Source organism: Carcharhinus amblyrhynchos, unplaced genomic scaffold (assembly GCF_965287045.1).
Source record: "Carcharhinus amblyrhynchos unplaced genomic scaffold, sCarAmb.v2.hapA scaffold_44, whole genome shotgun sequence".
NCBI lineage: Eukaryota > Metazoa > Chordata > Chondrichthyes > Carcharhiniformes > Carcharhinidae > Carcharhinus > Carcharhinus amblyrhynchos.
In genome coordinates, this window is record NW_027649785.1 from 1,885,079 (window position 1) to 1,902,393 (window position 17,315).

General features: G+C 52.8%; 1 protein-coding gene and 1 non-coding gene across 2 annotated transcripts in view; both read right to left on the reverse strand.

Annotated features, from left to right (window-relative positions):
* LOC145337165 (uncharacterized) overlaps positions 1–17,315 on the reverse strand; it is a 276,871-nt gene that overhangs the window by 164,749 nt on the left and 94,807 nt on the right.
* LOC145337207 (U2 spliceosomal RNA) lies at positions 8,340–8,530 on the reverse strand. The gene has a single exon (XR_013885331.1). It is a non-coding gene; the product is annotated as a U2 spliceosomal RNA (small nuclear RNA).

Below are 17,315 nucleotides of genomic sequence, written 5' to 3' on the forward strand. Positions count from 1 at the left end.
CGCTGTGCCTCTTGTTGGGCAGAAGCCGCACCGAGACTCGGGGAGGAAGTCTTCGGCTATTGGGAGGAGGCTGTTGACGAGGATTCTCTCCACCTTTCCGGTGGCAGAGTGTAGGGAAATCCCTTTGTAATTCCTTTCTTGAAGATGCGGTGTCGTCTACAGAGAGGACTTCACTGATCGAGACGCGCTGTATTTTTTCACTTTGCTTTCTGTCTGGATAGCTTGTAAAGCATGCAGGTAAGCTCCTTGTGTATCGACAGAGGGGTGTCGGGGGCGCAAAGTCAGAAGCAATGAGGGGGCTCGGACACAGCCCTGTTGTGCTTCGCTCTTCACCCGCGTGGTGCCGTCAAACTGCATGCTGCAAGGAAAGGAGCGAGTGAGGCTGTGGAGGACTGTGCACTGTCGGTCTTCTTGTAGCGTACTCTGGTATACTTGCAGCAGGCCTGGGTCGGACAAGTTCCCCGACGCCGAGTAAACCTCAGCCGGTCAGCCGTCGCTTCCGGGAGTTTTACCCTTCTGAAAGGAGTCGACGGCCGTTGTCAGCTCGTCCAGAGATTACGGTCTGGCCAGGCTCTCCCGCCGGCCGTCGTCTAAGACCTCCGTGATAGGCGACAGGAAAGACCGGGAGGCCGTGCTGTGTGTCGGCATCGGGTCGTATAGTGCGGCCTAGAAAGATTTGCAGATCCTCAGAGTGTCAGTCTGCGAGGACTTTCCAGAGCTACCTTCTTCCTTCAGGCTGCTGATGGCAGAGGCCTCTCTGTGCACCTTTTGGAAGAAGAAAGGTGAGCACGTTTCATTTTGCTCCACGGAGCGGAGCCTGGATCGGAAGATGACCGATCACTCTTTACGGCGGGGCAGACACATTATGTTGTTGTTCGTCCGTCGTCATCGACGAGGGCCTCGACGCCATTAGTCATTTTGAGGCTGGTTGCGGTGTGTCCGAAGGTGTCTGATCAGGCCAATTTGGGCACGCAATGTCCTGGCGCATATTGGACAGACTTGCAGTTGTTGTGCTGGTGGCTCTGGACTTGCGCAGTTTGCGCTGAAGTTGTGCTTCAGCAATACACCTTGCTTTGTGAGCCTGACAGTCTTTGTGGGTGAGGCAGCGCCAGGTAGGGTGGTTTTGTGCCAGCGTTTCCCAGGTGGTCGTGTCAATGTCAAGCGACTTCAGGGAGGCCTTGAGTGTGTCTTTGAAACGTTTCTTCTGCCCTCCATGCGAGCGTCTTCCAGCAGAGAGTTGCCCAAAAAGGAGCTGCTTGGGTATGCGCTCGTCTGACATACGGAGGACGTGACCTGCCCACCGGGTCTGCGCTCTCGTCAGCAGTGTGTGGACTGATGGTAGACTTGCTGTAGAGAGAACTTCAGTGTCTGGTACTTTGTCTTGCCATCGGATGCGTAATATTCTGCGAAGCCATGTCGTGTGGAAATGATTGAGCTGTCTTGCCTGCCTTCGATACACAGCCCACGTTTCCCAGGCATGCGGGAGGGTAGTGAGTACCGCGGCGCTGTAAACCTTCAGTTTTGTTGCTGAGCCGATTCCCCGCCGTTCCCATACAGTGGAGTGCAGTCTACCCAAAGCAGAACTTGCCTTTGCTATTCTGCAGTTAACTTTTCTATCAGTAGTCGCTGCTTGGGAGAGGGTGCTGCCAAGATAAGTGAACTGGTCCACTGCCTGTAGTTTCTGCCCTTGGATTGTGATTATGGGTTCTGTGTACGGCGCACGAGGAGCAGGCTGGTACACGACTTTGGTCTTTTTAACGTTGATGGCGAGTCCAAAGTTGTCACAAGCCGTGGAAAATTTGTCCACGCTGACTTGCATCTCTGACTCTGGGCGCAGTCATCGGCAAAGAGGAAATCTCTCAGAACAGTCTCCTTCACTTTGGTAATAGCTTGAAGTCTCCTCAGGTTGAAGAGCTTCCCATCCACTCTGTACTTGAGGCTGATTCCAGCCGCACTGTCCTGGAAGGCATCATTCAGCATGGCAGTAAACGTCATGCCGAACAGCGTGGGTGCGAGCACACAGCCCTGTTTGGCGCCACTGGTGACTGGCAATGCTTCAGAGGATTCTCCGCCATCCAGTACTCTGGCCGTCATGGAACTGGCGAACCATCTGAATGAATCTGGGTTGGGGGGGTGGGCGGGCAGCCGAACTTTGACATGATCCTGCTTTCGCAGGGTTACCAAACGTTGTGTAGAGCTCGCGGTGCTGCTCCTGACACTTCTCCTGAAGTTGGCGCGAGGTAAAAATCATGTCAGTCGTCCCACGACCTTTGCAGAAGCCACACTATGACTCTGGAAGCAGGCCCAGTTCCAGATGAGTGACCAGACGATTTAGCAGGACTCTCGCGAGGCTTTTTCCTGCGACGGAGAGCAGCGAGATTCCTCGGTCAGCCTCACTCTCTCTTCCCAATTGCCATCTAGATCCAGTGGCAAGACAAGAGTCAAGCCGGCTGGAGGTGGGACTAGGTGCAGTGGATGACCAGGACGTCTTCTGTGTCTCGTCCTGCTCTTCGCGTTCCACGACGCTTGCAGAGACCGCCTTCTTGACCGTTGGACCTTCCGTTGGTCTCGTCCGCTCAATCCGCCGGACTCAGTCTTCACACGGTGGGATAGACAGCTCCCTAACTCACCGAGGGTCGAGACCCGTCGGCTACCCTCAGCCGGTTCAGCCGGCTTGTCGAGGCCGTTGCCCGGGGCGTGGCCGCTGTCGCGTGCAAATAGCTACGGGGAGCCACAGGTGAGAGCTGATTGCCAGGTGGGGACAAAGGATGGACAAACCGCCCTGAAAGGACGCGACGTGTTCCCCCACCAAAGGCACTACCCCTCCCTGACACCCCATACGTTCCCCCCCCCAGTACACATTAATGGGCCTGAGAAGGCGGTTTTTATACGAGAGGGCGGCGGAGGCAGGTCGAATGGGGAGCTGGTGATTTGAAAGAAGGAATGTGCAGCAGCAGAGTTGTGAGGAGAAGGCAGGGAAATAGCAGCAGGTGTTGGGAGAGCTGGTGCAGAGGTGGGAATGGGCTGGATGTGGCGTGTAAGTGATGGTGTGAACGTGCAGGTAGATGTCAGGAAGTAAGTGTGAGATTTGAGGTGGGCGGCGGGTGTGATTTGAAGAGCAAGCAGTAGGGGGAGCTGAGAGAGTTGTGTGTGGAGCTGGTGTGTGTGGTGTTTGTAAAATCTGTTGTCTCCTGTCTGGAGACAATACACATCTCTTTAAGCTATGCTGATGCTACCTCTGCTCACATTGTCTGCATCTTTAAGACTTGAATAGCAGGTTAGCTGTGAAGAGTTGCATGCTAATCAGTGTTGTGTAAAGTGTGTGTGACTTTACCTGCCCTTCTGTGATCAGAACCTTGCACACACCTGAGGAAGGAACACGGTTTCCGAAAGCTTGCGAGCATTGTTTGCTGGAGCAGAGAGACAGGTAAGAAATTACCTGTTAAAAACCTGTTTAAATAAGTTTAAAGCACTTTCGTAGTAAGAACTTACCTTGTAGAACTGTTTAAATCATTTCAAAGCATTTTTGCGGGCTTTTTGTATCTACCGCTTTAAGAATTCTAAGGGAGTGGATAGCAGGGAGTTGTGGGGGAGCAGGCTTTAAAACAGCGCCAGGTTTAAAAGGAGGCCTGGTGTAGACAGCGGGCAGCGTCGGAGCGGGCAGCGGAGTGAGAGGGAAGCACAGTGAGCTATTAGGGCTTAGGAGCAAAAGGGCTGGGGAGAAAAAGGGCCAGGTAAGTTCGTGTTGAAATTTTCCATACTACTACAGTGAATAATGGAGGGGCATGTGATGTATTGTTTCTGTATGATGTGGGAGCTGGTGGACCCCAGGGTCCTTCCCAGTGACCATGTCTGCAGTAAGTGCAGGTTGCTGGAGGAGCTCCAGCTCAAGGTAGATGAGCTGGCCTCTGAGCTACAGACACTGAGGCTCATCAGGGGGAGAGAGGCTGCCATTGTCAATGGGGTGCAAGTGACATCCACCCCCCCTAGACTGGCTAACTCTAAGGGTCAGGAACAAGAGGGGCCTGCTGAGAGGAGGAAGGAGGGTGGGGAGCGGAGGAAGGAGGGTGGGGAGCGGATGCCTCAGCCTCTCAACCTGCATAACGGGTTTGAGGTTCTTGCTTCCAGTCTGGACGAGAACGAGGGAGGTGAGGTTGGTGAGCAAACTGCACACAGTACGGTGATGCAGACGCAGGACATGGGCAAAGAGAAGGTGAAAAGGAACGTAGTAGTGATTGGGGATAGTGGGGTTAAGGGTTTTGACACTGTCCTTTGTCACAGTGACAAAGTGCACAGAAGGGTGTGTTGTCTGCCTGGTGCTCGGGTCCGGGATGTCGCATCTGGGCTGCAGAGGAACCTGGAATGGGAGGGTGAGAATCCGGTCGTTGTGGTGCGTGTGGGTGCCAACGACGTAGGCAAAATGCAAACTGAGGATCTGGGGAGGGAGTGTGAAAAGCTGGGAATGGAATTAAAAAGTAGAACCGACAAGGTGGTTATCTCTGGGCTACTGCCTGAACCGAGTGCAGACGGGCGTAAGGTTGATAAGATTAAGGAAGTGAATGGGTGGCTCAGGGATTGATGTGGGAGGAATGGGTTTGAATTTATGGGGCATTGGCAACAGTATTGGGGTAGGTGGGACCTGTTCAGGTGGGATGGGGTTGGTCTGAACCGTGCTGGGACCAGAGTCCTGGCGAATCGTGTAAATAGGACTGTAGACAGGGCTTTAAACTAATTGTGGGGGGCGGGGGGGGGGGGGGGGGGGGAGAGGGTGCGAGGGTAGGTGACATTACGGGGTCTAAAGTTAAGGAGAGGGTACAGGTAAGGGAAGAGGCTGAGGATGTCCCAATAATAAAGGCAGTAGGGGGCGTGAGTATGGTTGGTGGCGTTCTGGCAAATAGGGTCCAGGTGAAGGCTGGGGTGAAGGCACTTTATCTGAATGCACGAAGCATTCGGAATAAAGTGGATGAGCTGGTGGCGCAGATCAGCACAAATGGATATGATCTGGTGGCCATTACAGAGACGTGGCTGCAAGGTGACAGGGACTGGGAGCTGAATGTCCAGGGGTATCAAGTGTTTAGGAAGGATAGGCGGGAGGAAAAAGTCGGGGGGTGGGGGGCGTAGCTCTGCTGATTAAGGATAGCATCAGGGTGGTAGCAAGGGATGATATAGGAACCAAAGAGCAGAAAGTGGAATCGTTGTGGGTGGAGATTAGGAACAGCAAAGGGAGGAAGACGCTGGTGGGTGTCGTCTATAGGCCCCCGAATAATGATCTGGAGGTGGGGCGGGCTGTTAACGCGCAAATAAGTGCGGCGTGCAGGAATGGGACGGCCATAATTATGGGGGATTTCGATCTACATATTGATTGGTCGACCCATGTTGGACGCGGTGGGCTCGAGGAGGAGTTCTTGGAATGCTGCCGGGATAGTTTCCTTGAACAGCGTGTGTTGGAGCCGACGAGGGAGCGAGCTATCTTGGATTTGGTGGTATGTAATGAGGCGGGTAGAATTAGGGACCTTGCGGTGAAGGGTCCTCTTGGGGAGAGTGACCATTGTATGGTGGAGTTTCTGGCGCAGATGGAGGAGGAGAAAGTGGGTTCCCGGACACGCGTCCTTTGTTTGAACAGAGGGGAGTACGGTAGGATGAGAGAAGAATTGGCGAATGTTGACTGGGGGAGCGCGTTGGAAGGTAGGTCTGCTGAGGAGCAGTGGAGGATCTTTAAGGAGATCTTTCTTGGTGCTCAGCAGAACTTTATTCCGATGGTTAAAAAGGACCGTAGGAGGAGAGGTAATAAGCCGTGGATAACGAAGGAGGTGAAGGAAAGTGTTAAATCAAAAGCGGAGGCGTTTAGAGTAGCTGAGAGTAGTGGGCGAGAAGAGTATTGGGAGAGGGTTAAATGTCAACAAAGATTGACAAAGAAGTTGATAAAGAAGGGTAGGGGAAACTATGAAGCTGGGCTAGCGCTTAATATAAAAAAGGATAGCAAGAGTTTTTATAAATCTGTAAAAAGGAAGAGGCTGGCTAGGGTGAACGTTGGACCCTTAGAGGATGAGAGGGGGGACTTAGTGGTAGGGGATGGGGAAATGGCTGAGGCCTTGAATAACTTTTTTGTTCCGGTCTTCACGGAGGGGGACGTGAATAATTTGCCGGGTGTTAGCGATGGAAAGGTGGTAGGACTGGAGGGTCTCAATGACATTACTGTTACTAGAGAGGCGGTGCTCGACAGACTGGAGGGACTGATTGTGGACAAGTCCCCAGGACCGGATGGAATGCATCCGAGGGTTCTGAAAGAAATGGCGGAGGTGATAGTGGATACCTTGGTGGTTATTTTCCAAACGTCGCTGGATTGCGGGGAAGTGCCGGAAGATTGGAGAACGGCTAATGTTACGCCGTTGTTTAAGAAGGGTGGCAGGCAGAAGGCAGGGAATTATAGGCCGGTTAGTTTAACGTCTGTTGTAGGTAAAATGTTAGAATCCGTCATCAAGGAGGAAATAGCGAGGCATCTTGAGGGGAATTGCTTGATAGAGCAGACGCAGCACGGTTTTGTTAAGGCGAAGTCGTGTCTGACAAGTTTATTGGAGTTCTATGAGGATGTGTCTAGGGCGGTGGAAAGAGGAGAGCCGGTGGATGTGGTGTACCTTGATTTTCAGAAGGCGTTTGACAAGGTACCTGACAAGAGGTTATTGCAGAAGGTAAGGGGGCATGGCGTTGGGGGTGGGGTGTTAGCGTGGATAGAGGATTGGTTGTCAAATAGGAGGCAGAGAGTGGGGTTAATGGGTGCTATTCGGATTGGCGGTTGGTGACTAGTGGAGTGCCCCAGGGGTCGGTGCTGGGGCCTCAGCTATTTACCATTTATACAGATGATCTGGAGGAGGGAACCGAGTGTATGGTGTCGAAATTTGCTGGTGGCACCGAGATTGGTGGAACGGCAAATTGCGCGGAGGGTGTGGAGAGTCTGCAGAAGGATCTAGATAGGCTGGGCGAATGGGCCAGGAACTGGCAAATGGAATTTAATGTTGGCAAGTGCGAGGTGGTCCACTTTGGTAGGAATAATGGTAGGAAGGACTATTACTTCAGTGGCGAAAAACTGCAGCAGGCGACGGTGCAGAGGGACCTCGGGGTCCCTGTGCATGAGTCGCAAAAACCCAGCCTGCAGGTGCAGCAGGTGGTCAGGAAGGCAAATGGGATGCTGGCCTTCATAGCGAGGGGGATTGAATATCAAAGTAGGGAGGTCTTGCTGCGGCTGTATAGGGCATTGGTGAGGCCGCAGCTGGAGTACTGTGTGCAGTTTCGGTCGCCGTACTTACGCAAGGATATTTTGGCCTCGGAGGGAGTGCAGAGGAGGTTTACTAGGCTGATACCGGAGTTGAGGGGGTTGAGCTATGAGGAGAGGCTGAATAAACTAGGCTTGTACTCGTTAGAGTTTAGAAGAATGAGGGGAGATCTCATTGAGACGTATAAGATGATGAATGGGATGGATAGGATAGGGGTGGAGAGGCTCTTCCCGCTCAGAAAGGACAGTAGGACTAGGGGGCACAGCCTAAAGATAAAGGTGGGGGTGGGGGTGGGGGTGGGGGGGGCGGCGGTTTAGAACGGAGTTGAGGAGGAACTTCTTCACTCAAAGGGTGGTGAATCTCTGGAATTCTCTGCCCGTTGAAGTGGTGGAGGCTGCCTCGCTAAATATTTTTAAGACGCGGGTTGATGGGTTTTTGATAAGCGAGGGGATTAAGGGTTATGGGGAGAGGGCGGGAATGTGGAACTGAGCCGCGACAGATCAGCCGTGACCTTACTGAATGGCGGGGCAGGCTCGAGGGGCTAGATGGCCTACTCCTGCTCCTATTTCTTATGGTCTTATAATGTTCTTATGATTACTATCAAGTAAACCGGTTGGACTGTAACCTGGTGTGGTGAGACGTCTTACTGTGTGTGAAGCTGGCAGTGAGCACGTGTGGAGAGGAAGTGTTTGTTTGTAAGAGACAGAGCAGAGTTGGGCAAGCAGAAACTGATAGGCGAGTTGGGCAGACATGAGGACGGCCTGAAGCGGGATGTGGGGTTCACATCAGACTAGGTGTAAGCGCCGCCACCGTTTGGCCTGGAGACAATTTCTTGAAGCTGCGATTGCCACTGGAGACAGGGACAACGTGTGTACGTGTAAAGAGTGGCATTGCGAGCATTAGGTTGCAAGCGATGGCGCGTTTGTGAAGCCAACCGTCTGCAGTCACTTGAGGAAAGAAGGAGCAGCGCTGGGAAAGCTGGTGATAGCAAATAAAGCCTGTTGGACGACATCAGAGTGAGTTGTGCGAGAGCTGTTTTTTGAAGTTTGAGGATGTCCCCAGAAAGGGGGGTGGTGCACCGTTCCCGGAGATACTGCAATACCAGGCCGATACGTGGAGTGGACGGAGCAAGCCCCTATTCCATCTCCCTGCTCCAAAAATCAATTTAATATATGGTCCCCAGATAAGGGACGTATCAGATATTAAACTGATAAGAACAGATACTACACTTGATCTTAGCCAAAAGGCCGAGAAGCGATGCCGGCGCCGCTCTTGAGTCGCCCAACTGTCATATGCCTTCCCTCTTTGACAACAGGCTGACACCATTCAAACACTTAGACACACATAAGCACTCTCAGCTGCAGTCTTGTCACCTTTCTCCCGGCCTTTCTCATTACAACACACAAGTCGCCTTTTCTCCCCTTTTTCACTGCCACTGCACCACAGTTATGTAGATGGCCCCGTACTCCACCAATCACTTAGCAGAGGGTTGTGCCTATTCACGTCTACGTCACTGTCGAGGCGCTGCTGTTGAACAAGCTTTTGAAAACAGTTGCGTGTTTTGCAGGCCGTGAGTGAGAATGCAGCGAGCGACTGTGCCCGTACAATACTTGCAGCACCAAAGGAGGCCGTTTGGCCTGGGCCAGAGCAACTCCCTTGGTGCCAGTCGCCCTACAGATAGTTTACCTTCAGATAATTCATTGTCTTTTGAAAGGCAACGCTTGACACTGCTCCCCGCACGCTCTCAGGCACACTGCGTTGCCGCAGCACAAAAAGCTTTCTCCTCTCCTCACCTCGCTCCTGTTGCCTGGAGTCCTGTTCTTGTCAGAGATTAAACAGCAACTATCTATAAGATCCGTGGGCTGTGTACTTCAAGGAATTCTGCTAGCCCAAGTCTCGGTCATGTGACGTGAGTTTCGGGAGATTAAACAGGGTCCTCTTGTTGAAACCATTGTGTTAGAACAATTAGCGATTAGGCCATTAGCACCATTCTTGGAGATTAAGACCTGCGAACTGCTGTTGGTTTGAACTCTGGCTTGGGCAGACAGACTGTCTTTTGGACTATTGTGTTCACTTGCTTAGAGAGTGAAGCCGGGAGCCCGAGCACCAGAACCCGAGTCACCTCATAGAATCCCTCCAGTGCAAAAGGAAGCCATTCAGCCTATCGAGTCTGCACCGACCACAATCACCCTCCCAGGCCGCATCCCTCTAACCCCACGTATTTCCCCTATTAACCTCCCTGAGACAAAGGGACAATTTAGCACGGCCAATCCACCCTAACCTGCACACCTTTGGACACTAAGGGACAATTTAGCATGGCCAACATGGAAACAACAGGTACAGCAGCTTGGGATATCAATGGGTGATGGGCTGAAGGGCCCCAACACAGGATAGAAATAACTGAGAAATGCCCTCTACGTCCGTTAGCAAGGTGTGGAAGTTTTTCCGCAAATTGCAGGATTTTACGCGTGCAACATTGGTGAAAGCCCGTCCACGGATTTGAGGCGTACACGGTCCGTGTTTCTGGCGCGTACAGATGCTCAGGAACCACGGCTGCTGTGTTGACCGTGAGCTTGGTTCTGGAATTGAAGTCCTGGTCACTTTGTGCCTCAGGCGTCCGAAGACTGGACTGGCACGTTGGAGTCGATGCTGAATTTCAGCATCGATGTCTGCTCGTGCCAAAAGGAGGCTCCCGACGTATGGGAAATGATCCACGTTGTCCAGGGGCTCACCTCGGATTTTGATAGCTGGCGGTGGCAGTTTTGTGTGGCAGGAGCGGAACAGAGAGCCGTTCCGATATGTCTTAGTGAATGCGTCGGCACTGGTTTGTAGTTCGACCTGAGCGTGCACGTACACAGGTACACGGGCGTCGTCTGCACCCTGCAGCTCGATGACAGAAGTTGGGGTGGTCTTGGCTCTGGCCTTGAGGAATCGCAGGTCGAATAGTTTCCCGCTATCTGGTAGGTTAACTGCAGCCCTGCGGGGTGCTTCAACGTACTGAGACGGAGTGTCGCTGCGAGGAAGACGGAGAAGAGCGTTGTTGCGATGACACGGCCCTGTTTGACCCCAGTCTGCGCACGTGTTGGGTCTTTGGTGGTTCCGCTGGCGAGCATCACGGCTTGCATGACATGGTGGAGCAGGCAGAGAATGGTGACGGATTTCTGTGGGCAGCCAAGTTTGAGGAGAATGTTCCACAATCCACAGGGTGGAAGACCTGAGATCGAAGAAGGCCACGTACAGAGGTTGATGCTGCTCCCTGCACCCTTCCTGGATTTGGACCATGCTGAAGATCATGTCCGCTGTGCCTCTTGTTGGGCAGAAGCCGCACCGAGACTCGGGGAGGAAGTCTTCGGCTATTGGGAGGAGGCTGTTGACGAGGATTCTCTCCACCTTTCCGGTGGCAGAGTGTAGGGAAATCCCTTTGTAATTCCTTTCTTGAAGATGCGGTGTCGTCTACAGAGAGGACTTCACTGATCGAGACGCGCTGTATTTTTTCACTTTGCTTTCTGTCTGGATAGCTTGTAAAGCATGCAGGTAAGCTCCTTGTGTATCGACAGAGGGGTGTCGGGAGCGCAAAGTCAGAAGCAATGAGGGGGCTCGGACACAGCCCTGTTGTGCTTCGCTCTTCACCCGCGTGGTGCCGTCAAACTGCATGCTGCAAGGAAAGGAGCGAGTGAGGCTGTGGAGGACTGTGCACTGTCGGTCTTCTTGTAGCGTACTCTGGTATACTTGCAGCAGGCCTGGGTCGGACAAGTTCCCCGACGCCGAGTAAACCTCAGCCGGTCAGCCGTCGCTTCCGGGAGTTTTACCCTTCTGAAAGGAGTCGACGGCCGTTGTCAGCTCGTCCAGAGATTACGGTCTGGCCAGGCTCTCCCGCCGGCCGTCGTCTAAGACCTCCGTGATAGGCGACAGGAAAGACCGGGAGGCCGTGCTGTGTGTCGGCATCGGGTCGTATAGTGCGGCCTAGAAAGATTTGCAGATCCTCAGAGTGTCAGTCTGCGAGGACTTTCCAGAGCTACCTTCTTCCTTCAGGCTGCTGATGGCAGAGGCCTCTCTGTGCACCTTTTGGAAGAAGAAAGGTGAGCACGTTTCATTTTGCTCCACGGAGCGGAGCCTGGATCGGAAGATGACCGATCACTCTTTACGGCGGGGCAGACACATTATGTTGTTGTTCGTCCGTCGTCATCGACGAGGGCCTCGACGCCATTAGTCATTTTGAGGCTGGTTGCGGTGTGTCCGAAGGTGTCTGATCAGGCCAATTTGGGCACGCAATGTCCTGGCGCATATTGGACAGACTTGCAGTTGTTGTGCTGGTGGCTCTGGACTTGCGCAGTTTGCGCTGAAGTTGTGCTTCAGCAATACACCTTGCTTTGTGAGCCTGACAGTCTTTGTGGGTGAGGCAGCGCCAGGTAGGGTGGTTTTGTGCCAGCGTTTCCCAGGTGGTCGTGTCAATGTCAAGCGACTTCAGGGAGGCCTTGAGTGTGTCTTTGAAACGTTTCTTCTGCCCTCCATGCGAGCGTCTTCCAGCAGAGAGTTGCCCAAAAAGGAGCTGCTTGGGTATGCGCTCGTCTGACATACGGAGGACGTGACCTGCCCACCGGGTCTGCGCTCTCGTCAGCAGTGTGTGGACTGATGGTAGACTTGCTGTAGAGAGAACTTCAGTGTCTGGTACTTTGTCTTGCCATCGGATGCGTAATATTCTGCGAAGCCATGTCGTGTGGAAATGATTGAGCTGTCTTGCCTGCCTTCGATACACAGCCCACGTTTCCCAGGCATGCGGGAGGGTAGTGAGTACCGCGGCGCTGTAAACCTTCAGTTTTGTTGCTGAGCCGATTCCCCGCCGTTCCCATACAGTGGAGTGCAGTCTACCCAAAGCAGAACTTGCCTTTGCTATTCTGCAGTTAACTTTTCTATCAGTAGTCGCTGCTTGGGAGAGGGTGCTGCCAAGATAAGTGAACTGGTCCACTGCCTGTAGTTTCTGCCCTTGGATTGTGATTATGGGTTCTGTGTACGGCGCACGAGGAGCAGGCTGGTACACGACTTTGGTCTTTTTAACGTTGATGGCGAGTCCAAAGTTGTCACAAGCCGTGGAAAATTTGTCCACGCTGACTTGCATCTCTGACTCTGGGCGCAGTCATCGGCAAAGAGGAAATCTCTCAGAACAGTCTCCTTCACTTTGGTAATAGCTTGAAGTCTCCTCAGGTTGAAGAGCTTCCCATCCACTCTGTACTTGAGGCTGATTCCAGCCGCACTGTCCTGGAAGGCATCATTCAGCATGGCAGTAAACGTCATGCCGAACAGCGTGGGTGCGAGCACACAGCCCTGTTTGGCGCCACTGGTGACTGGCAATGCTTCAGAGGATTCTCCGCCATCCAGTACTCTGGCCGTCATGGAACTGGCGAACCATCTGAATGAATCTGGGTTGGGGGGGTGGGCGGGCAGCCGAACTTTGACATGATCCTGCTTTCGCAGGGTTACCAAACGTTGTGTAGAGCTCGCGGTGCTGCTCCTGACACTTCTCCTGAAGTTGGCGCGAGGTAAAAATCATGTCAGTCGTCCCACGACCTTTGCAGAAGCCACACTATGACTCTGGAAGCAGGCCCAGTTCCAGATGAGTGACCAGACGATTTAGCAGGACTCTCGCGAGGCTTTTTCCTGCGACGGAGAGCAGCGAGATTCCTCGGTCAGCCTCACTCTCTCTTCCCAATTGCCATCTAGATCCAGTGGCAAGACAAGAGTCAAGCCGGCTGGAGGTGGGACTAGGTGCAGTGGATGACCAGGACGTCTTCTGTGTCTCGTCCTGCTCTTCGCGTTCCACGACGCTTGCAGAGACCGCCTTCTTGACCGTTGGACCTTCCGTTGGTCTCGTCCGCTCAATCCGCCGGACTCAGTCTTCACACGGTGGGATAGACAGCTCCCTAACTCACCGAGGGTCGAGACCCGTCGGCTACCCTCAGCCGGTTCAGCCGGCTTGTCGAGGCCGTTGCCCGGGGCGTGGCCGCTGTCGCGTGCAAATAGCTACGGGGAGCCACAGGTGAGAGCTGATTGCCAGGTGGGGACAAAGGATGGACAAACCGCCCTGAAAGGACGCGACGTGTTCCCCCACCAAAGGCACTACCCCTCCCTGACACCCCATACGTTCCCCCCCCCAGTACACATTAATGGGCCTGAGAAGGCGGTTTTTATACGAGAGGGCGGCGGAGGCAGGTCGAATGGGGAGCTGGTGATTTGAAAGAAGGAATGTGCAGCAGCAGAGTTGTGAGGAGAAGGCAGGGAAATAGCAGCAGGTGTTGGGAGAGCTGGTGCAGAGGTGGGAATGGGCTGGATGTGGCGTGTAAGTGATGGTGTGAACGTGCAGGTAGATGTCAGGAAGTAAGTGTGAGATTTGAGGTGGGCGGCGGGTGTGATTTGAAGAGCAAGCAGTAGGGGGAGCTGAGAGAGTTGTGTGTGGAGCTGGTGTGTGTGGTGTTTGTAAAATCTGTTGTCTCCTGTCTGGAGACAATACACATCTCTTTAAGCTATGCTGATGCTACCTCTGCTCACATTGTCTGCATCTTTAAGACTTGAATAGCAGGTTAGCTGTGAAGAGTTGCATGCTAATCAGTGTTGTGTAAAGTGTGTGTGACTTTACCTGCCCTTCTGTGATCAGAACCTTGCACACACCTGAGGAAGGAACACGGTTTCCGAAAGCTTGCGAGCATTGTTTGCTGGAGCAGAGAGACAGGTAAGAAATTACCTGTTAAAAACCTGTTTAAATAAGTTTAAAGCACTTTCGTAGTAAGAACTTACCTTGTAGAACTGTTTAAATCATTTCAAAGCATTTTTGCGGGCTTTTTGTATCTACCGCTTTAAGAATTCTAAGCGAGTGGATAGCAGGGAGTTGTGGGGGAGCAGGCTTTAAAACAGCGCCAGGTTTAAAAGGAGGCCTGGTGTAGACAGCGGGCAGCGTCGGAGCGGGCAGCGGAGTGAGAGGGAAGCACAGTGAGCTATTAGGGCTTAGGAGCAAAAGGGCTGGGGAGAAAAAGGGCCAGGTAAGTTCGTGTTGAAATTTTCCATACTACTACAGTGAATAATGGAGGGGCATGTGATGTATTGTTTCTGTATGATGTGGGAGCTGGTGGACCCCAGGGTCTTTCCCAGTGACCATGTCTGCAGTAAGTGCAGGTTGCTGGAGGAGCTCCAGCTCAAGGTAGATGAGCTGGCCTCTGAGCTACAGACACTGAGGCTCATCAGGGGGAGAGAGGCTGCCATTGTCAATGGGGTGCAAGTGACATCCACCCCCCCTAGACTGGCTAACTCTAAGGGTCAGGAACAAGAGGGGCCTGCTGAGAGGAGGAAGGAGGGTGGGGAGCGGAGGAAGGAGGGTGGGGAGCGGATGCCTCAGCCTCTCAACCTGCATAACGGGTTTGAGGTTCTTGCTTCCAGTCTGGACGAGAACGAGGGAGGTGAGGTTGGTGAGCAAACTGCACACAGTACGGTGATGCAGACGCAGGACATGGGCAAAGAGAAGGTGAAAAGGAACGTAGTAGTGATTGGGGATAGTGGGGTTAAGGGTTTTGACACTGTCCTTTGTCACAGTGACAAAGTGCACAGAAGGGTGTGTTGTCTGCCTGGTGCTCGGGTCCGGGATGTCGCATCTGGGCTGCAGAGGAACCTGGAATGGGAGGGTGAGAATCCGGTCGTTGTGGTGCGTGTGGGTGCCAACGACGTAGGCAAAATGCAAACTGAGGATCTGGGGAGGGAGTGTGAAAAGCTGGGAATGGAATTAAAAAGTAGAACCGACAAGGTGGTTATCTCTGGGCTACTGCCTGAACCGAGTGCAGACGGGCGTAAGGTTGATAAGATTAAGGAAGTGAATGGGTGGCTCAGGGATTGATGTGGGAGGAATGGGTTTGAATTTATGGGGCATTGGCAACAGTATTGGGGTAGGTGGGACCTGTTCAGGTGGGATGGGGTTGGTCTGAACCGTGCTGGGACCAGAGTCCTGGCGAATCGTGTAAATAGGACTGTAGACAGGGCTTTAAACTAATTGTGGGGGGCGGGGGGGGGGAGAGGGTGCGAGGGTAGGTGACATTACGGGGTCTAAAGTTAAGGAGAGGGTACAGGTAAGGGAAGAGGCTGAGGATGTCCCAATAATAAAGGCAGTAGGGGGCGTGAGTATGGTTGGTGGCGTTCTGGCAAATAGGGTCCAGGTGAAGGCTGGGGTGAAGGCACTTTATCTGAATGCACGAAGCATTCGGAATAAAGTGGATGAGCTGGTGGCGCAGATCAGCACAAATGGATATGATCTGGTGGCCATTACAGAGACGTGGCTGCAAGGTGACAGGGACTGGGAGCTGAATGTCCAGGGGTATCAAGTGTTTAGGAAGGATAGGCGGGAGGAAAAAGTCGGGGGGTGGGGGGCGTAGCTCTGCTGATTAAGGATAGCATCAGGGTGGTAGCAAGGGATGATATAGGAACCAAAGAGCAGAAAGTGGAATCGTTGTGGGTGGAGATTAGGAACAGCAAAGGGAGGAAGACGCTGGTGGGTGTCGTCTATAGGCCCCCGAATAATGATCTGGAGGTGGGGCGGGCTGTTAACGCGCAAATAAGTGCGGCGTGCAGGAATGGAACGGCCATAATTATGGGGGATTTCGATCTACATATTGATTGGTCGACCCATGTTGGACGCGGTGGGCTCGAGGAGGAGTTCTTGGAATGCTGCCGGGATAGTTTCCTTGAACAGCGTGTGTTGGAGCCGACGAGGGAGCGAGCTATCTTGGATTTGGTGGTATGTAATGAGGCGGGTAGAATTAGGGACCTTGCGGTGAAGGATCCTCTTGGGGAGAGTGACCATTGTATGGTGGAGTTTCTGGCGCAGATGGAGGAGGAGAAAGTGGGTTCCCGGACACGCGTCCTTTGTTTGAACAGAGGGGAGTACGGTAGGATGAGAGAAGAATTGGCGAATGTTGACTGGGGGAGCGCGTTGGAAGGTAGGTCTGCTGAGGAGCAGTGGAGGATCTTTAAGGAGATCTTTCTTGGTGCTCAGCAGAACTTTATTCCGATGGTTAAAAAGGACCGTAGGAGGAGAGGTAATAAGCCGTGGATAACGAAGGAGGTGAAGGAAAGTGTTAAATCAAAAGCGGAGGCGTTTAGAGTAGCTGAGAGTAGTGGGCGAGAAGAGTATTGGGAGAGGGTTAAATGTCAACAAAGATTGACAAAGAAGTTGATAAAGAAGGGTAGGGGAAACTATGAAGCTGGGCTAGCGCTTAATATAAAAAAGGATAGCAAGAGTTTTTATAAATCTGTAAAAAGGAAGAGGCTGGCTAGGGTGAACGTTGGACCCTTAGAGGATGAGAGGGGGGACTTAGTGGTAGGGGATGGGGAAATGGCTGAGGCCTTGAATAACTTTTTTGTTCCGGTCTTCACGGAGGGGGACGTGAATAATTTGCCGGGTGTTAGCGATGGAAAGGTGGTAGGACTGGAGGGTCTCAATGACATTACTGTTACTAGAGAGGCGGTGCTCGACAGACTGGAGGGACTGATTGTGGACAAGTCCCCAGGACCGGATGGAATGCATCCGAGGGTTCTGAAAGAAATGGCGGAGGTGATAGTGGATACCTTGGTGGTTATTTTCCAAACGTCGCTGGATTGCGGGGAAGTGCCGGAAGATTGGAGAACGGCTAATGTTACGCCGTTGTTTAAGAAGGGTGGCAGGCAGAAGGCAGGGAATTATAGGCCGGTTAGTTTAACGTCTGTTGTAGGTAAAATGTTAGAATCCGTCATCAAGGAGGAAATAGCGAGGCATCTTGAGGGGAATTGCTTGATAGAGCAGACGCAGCACGGTTTTGTTAAGGCGAAGTCGTGTCTGACAAGTTTATTGGAGTTCTATGAGGATGTGTCTAGGGCGGTGGAAAGAGGAGAGCCGGTGGATGTGGTGTACCTTGATTTTCAGAAGGCGTTTGACAAGGTACCTGACAAGAGGTTATTGCAGAAGGTAAGGGGGCATGGCGTTGGGGGTGGGGTGTTAGCGTGGATAGAGGATTGGTTGTCAAATAGGAGGCA